Below are 6,000 nucleotides of genomic sequence, written 5' to 3'. Positions count from 1 at the left end.
TTCAAAATTAAAACTCCAATATTTAGTGGGAACCGATCGAAGATTTTGCCATTAAAGTTAGCCCAATTTCAACAATGTGCCTATGTTTCCGTTCAGCGATACTATTTCGTTCAGGTGTTTGGGGACATGAAAAGCGATTAATAATTCCATTAGAGGTAAGAAATGATGAGAATTTGATAAATTTACCACCTCCATCGCTTAGAGACTTTATTGGTGTACCAAACTATTTTTCAACCATGGTTTTAAATTGGATGAATGTTTTGAAAGCATCAGATTTGTAAATCAACCAAATGCATCGACAAAATGAATGTAATATCTATAGCCATTAATAGATAAGACAGGTGCAAGATGCCATACGTCCGAGTAAATAATTTCCAAAAAAGAATAAGCAATCTTGAGATTGGAAACGAAGGGAAGTTTATGATTTTTTTCCCATTTGACATGTGGAGCAAAATGACATATAGTGGTTATGAGACAAATGGGAACAGAGTATTCGTGGAGTAGGATGACTGAGACGTTGGTGCCATATAATAGAGGAATTTTATAATTGATCTCCTTAGTTTTAACTATTTGTTTGTATTATTCAAATATTTATTAGTTGTAGTTATCAAGTTTAGGAATTAGTCTTTTAACACTCTTGACTTATAGGATCTGTAATAAACTTTTTAGTACTCTACTATTGTATTTATATGCCAATTCTGATCAATAAAGAAAATATATGAACAAAGTTCATTTCTACTTATGTTACCATATATCCAAGTATGTACGTTCACCAACATTAATAATTAGAAAAAAGGCAAACAATGGGTTTTGTTTGGTGCAGCCTCAAATAATTAAAGACGTACATATTTTATTCGGTCCTTTAAGTAGAAGGATCTTCGAACGTTTGTCCTTCACATAGAAATAGTTGGGATCAAATTCAAAGAAAACATCATTGTGTGAGAGACGAAAAGCAAATTCAACGTTATAGAAGCACAACGCGGGATATTGTTCATAAGAAAAGAATGATTTGACGCATGAAAAGTAGATGAGCCAACATGAGTGATGGGAAGGCCAAAACCATTACCAATTTTCAGTTGATCAGGGCATTGGAGGGACAAATTGCAAAGATCAACAATGAGGTGATTAGTAGCACCAATGTCTGGATACCATGCAAAATCAATTGTGGGGTGTAGTCTGAGTGGCAAGCATTGTTGTAGGAGATAGATGAGACTTTGGCTGATAAGTATGATCGAAATGATATATACCAACATGTGTGAACATGGTGGTTAAGTCGACCACATAATTGACATAAAAATGATTCTTATTATGTGAGAGAGGAAGTTGAACATGTGTTGCACGTCCTCGCCCACCGCCATGATATGGTTTCCGTGCAAGTGAATTAGAAAATGATTGAGGCAGAGATCATCTGTTTAGTGCAAGTAACTCCGTCCAAAGGAATTTGATGTTGCAGAAGACGAAACTCTTTACTAAGGAGCAAGGCATGAAGTTCAGATCCAAGATCATTGGGAATATGGCTAAACTACTCCACACCCTTGTTAGCAATTCTAAATACAGTAAAAATTCGAGTTCTATTTGATTTTGGAATGCAAAAATCTGATCTAAAATTCAGCCAAAAATTCGATAAATGGAAAATATGTGATATATGCTTCATACGTGTATTATCCATTTTATTTCAAAAATTCGAAAATCAAAATTTCGGCTATATGATAATGATGTTAATGGTGAAGTTAATGATAATAATGATGGTGGTGATAACGAGGACATTGAGGTTATTGTTCCACTGATTTTTAAAAGAAAAGTAAAGTCGAGGGACTAATCATCAATTTGAAAATTAAAATATAATCTCAAATAAATGTAGAGGGCCATCTCATTATTATTTTTAATAGAAAAGAGACATTTGTCACGTAAAAAAGTGGATTTCCTCCAAAATTTTGAAGCATAACTGCTTCAAAGTCGATTTGTGTTACATATCACAACTTACAAGTTTACATTTTGCAACATACAACAAGTTATAGTAGCATTTTTTTTCCAATGAATTTTATAAAAATTTTAAAAAAACGTGTTTTATTCTTTTCAAACTTAAAATCTGTGAATTATTCAGAATAATACAATAATCCAGAGAATAATACTTTCATTGAAGAAAAACAAAAAATTCGTGAAATTTTTAAGAATTAAATGGGAGATTGCTAACAAGGCTCCACACCTGACGATACTATACTATTTATCCGTAGACCCCGCTTTCATTCAAATATGTAATTGAACCAAGATGGATTGGGTATCTTGGTTTGGGCCAAGAATTGGGTTGGGCTTTAGACCTTTGGCCTTTTACACTACTGTTCCATTGTATCCCAATCCACTACCCTAAAATTTGGTGCTTAGATTGTTAAGAGTGTTAAATTTTAATGATTTTCAATTTTCAATTTAAAACCCATTTGGTGTAAACTATGTTCGCTAGATACTCTCTACCTATTTTCAGATAATTTTGAAGCACCCTCCCAAGTTCTGGTGAAAATTAGAGATACCACCATTTTGAATTGTTGACATACCCCCTCGACTTTGGTCTTCCAGGAGAGACTAATAGAACTTGATAGAAATGCCCCACCATTCATCCTCTAGTCAAAATAAATAAATAAAAAATTCCCCCTCAAAACTATTTTTTCCAACCTATAGGATAAAACTTTTGCACTCACCTTCAACCCTTATTCTCCATTTACTTCAAACTCAAGAACAAAATAGGGTTTTTGGTAGTTTAAAGACCATCAATTTTTCTGAAGCAAAATCAAAGAATTTCAATTTTAGATTTAAGACGATGTGTTTTTTTGGGAGAAAAAAAGGGTGTTTGGAAACATATTGAAGATAAAGACATTTCCGTCATTTACATAAAACTAAAGACGGTTATTTCTAAATTCCTTTTAAAAATCTATAAAAGTACTTTCTGAAAGACTTAAGGTCCATTTGTTATAGATTCCAATTTTTACTTTAAGATTCTGTGTCTAGGAGAAGCAGAAATTCAGAGTCTAAGAATCTATGTCCAAGAGAATCTTGTTTGTCATAGAAGCTGACGAAGAAGTAGTCGAAAGAGGTTGAATTGATTTTGTTATTTGATCAATGAGTTAAGAAGACCCCTGTATGTTTTTCAGTATTGGCTTCTCATTGTGACTTGCACGGGAAAGCAGCCCCAGGAAGACTTTTAAAAAATGTTGTTTTGGACTTCCTGCAAAAGTTGTTGAAGCAGAAGCCGTGACCAACATACAATCTTTTCTGGCTCAAAGTCCAAAAAGTAGTAATAAACATACCCTTACCAAACGTAGTCTAAACATTCAAGTAGGGTTAGAATCTCTTCCATTAATCCCCAAACCCCTTCTTTTAAAGGGCCATTATTTTTCTAATATAGTTGGAATCAAATCCAATAATAATAAGGAATCAAATCCAATCCAATAATAATTGAATTTTATTTGATTTAATACACATAATATAAATAATTCATACATTTAAACAAAAGAGAATATAGTTTACATAATTTCTCAGAGTTTATTAGATCGGGAAATGGTTTTATCGAAAATCAATTTGATAGATTATCAAATTTGATCATTTTCCAGAGTTTTGGATCGGAATGGGTCAAATTTTTAGATCTAATGATCCATCGATACCGCTACAAGTGAATATGGATGCAGATATATCAATTGCCTAAGTTTTCAGGTTTCTCCAACACATGGCAAAAGTTTATTAGTTGATGGATAGTTTTACATCCAACCATGTTGAAGAAAACAATTTCCTTTCTTCTTAATAAAAAAATACCTCTTGTGCCCTTGATCTTTGGAGAATTAAATAAATATCCCTATTGTGCCCCTTGTAATTAACACTACTTTGGAATTATCTAAATATTCTTGTTATATTCGTTGTGATTTCCACTTAAAAAAAACACTGAGAAAAACGTGTAACCAATGCAAGTCTTAGGAGCCAAAGTACAATTTGTGGTTAATCTTACTTTGAACCCATCAAAGTAAGGCTTAACTTCAATTTTCTTTCATTAAAAACAAAAAACGACAAACAAAAAGTCAATAATTATAATAGTAAGAAAAGAGAGCTGCTATTGGCACCCCAACTTTTACTTATTGCATCTCGATTAAAAATAATTTAAAATAAATGAATGATTGAGAATAAGTAAAAGTTGGGGTGCCAATAGAAACTCTCTCTTTTTGCTTTCTTTCTAGATTTATAATTTTAGGTTTCGGATTTTATATTAGGCTAATCATAATTGTAAACACTACCAAAATAGTTTGAACGGGTGTTATTATGTTATGTAATTTTGAGATTTATAATTTGAGCCAAACCTTTTGTGATATATGTAGAGTGTATTTTAATATGCTTTAATTGAGGTAGGACAAATAATTTATGAAATTGGAGTGTAATAAGTAAAAGTTGGGATGTTAATAGCAACTCTCCAAGAAAAAGACTCTTAAAACTTATAAAATATACATGAGTCGAGCTCGAATAACATTGAGATGTACATTGATTTTAACATTCTAATGTGATGGTGCACATATAATCATAGATATTTTCACTTGTATCTAGATGAAAGTCGTCTATGATTATGTGTGCACCACCACATCAGAATGTTCAGGTTTAAGTTATAAAATATTATAACTTAATTATTACTTTAACAGGAGGCATGTGCAAGCTTATGTGTATTAAAAAAATAGGATTTATATATAATTATGTTTAAAAGTTTGTCATAGATATGGGGTGTCAATGGGCTAGTTCCAGTTGGACTCCTAAAAAAATTAGAATCATAACTACTATATGTTTTCGATTTCAATTCTTGTCGGTTTCAATTCTAAAATAAGTGGAACAAAAACCAACAAGAATCTTGGGTATCCATCTGTTTCGGTTCTAAAAAATCAAATGGAAAAAAATATATTCAAAACCATTATAAAAATATTTTTCTTCTAAAAATTAACATATTATCTATAGAGTACCGACATAATTATAATTTTTTTCACTAAAAAAAAATGATTTAATGATTTTTTTTCATCATCTTCCATATAAGTAATAAACTTTAAGAAGAAATAACCCATTTTAAACTCCAATATTTAGTTTATATGAAAAATCAAAGAACTTCATATAATTTAAGTTAATTTAAAATATAGGAAAAACTTTAAATTGTATATAATGTAAAAATAATTGACAAAATAAAAAGGTTCTAAGTACCTATTGGATATAAACTAGTGGTTCCGGTCCCTATCGATTTGGTTTCATATTAGACTCGACTGTAATCGATTCTGACAATAAGGGAATCGAAGTTTTCAATTTCGATTCCAAGTAAGCGACTACCCATTGACACCCCTAGTCACAGACAATCTAATTTGCATCATAAATAAGGATTTTTTGTTATTTAAAATATTAATTTAGGTGATTTTATGAATAACTAGAAGGTGGCATGCGCACACACAAATGTATATGAAGAGTTTATTCAACATGATTCCAGAGACATTGTAATTTTCTAGGTTTTTGACGAAAATGTCAATGATTAAATGGAGTATTATTGAAATCCTAGTTTTGATGTCGAACCACTTCTACTCTGTCTTTTCTCATTATAATAGTAAAAATATAATAAATAAATAAAATATTTTATAATTTAAAAAATTGAAAACTAACTAATGTGGTTTCAAGGGTCGTGACTCGTGAGATTGAAATGTTATTTATCTCCCAAAAATGACGTTGATAATGCCAAGATTAAATGTAAAAAAGGAGCAATTTTAGTCTATGTCATCCAATTCATTGTTACTAGTTCAAACCGCGAATTGGTACGAAGCAAATCAATTCGCAATATAGTTTGTATTGGATTTCACTGAAATTTTAATTGGGTTCGACCAAACAAAATATTAAATTCGGTGAACCCAATGGTTTGGTTTGGCCAACCAAATAATTTTTAATTGGTCTGGTGAACCAAATAAATTTATTATAATTTTTTATTGTTTATATTTAAAATTTAAA

Source organism: Akebia trifoliata, chromosome 9, assembly GCF_017979445.1.
Source record: "Akebia trifoliata isolate Shusen 1 chromosome 9, ASM1797944v1, whole genome shotgun sequence".
Classification (NCBI taxonomy): domain Eukaryota; kingdom Viridiplantae; phylum Streptophyta; class Magnoliopsida; order Ranunculales; family Lardizabalaceae; genus Akebia; species Akebia trifoliata.
The sequence above is the reverse complement of the archived record's forward strand: the minus strand, read 5'-3'. Positions refer to the sequence as shown.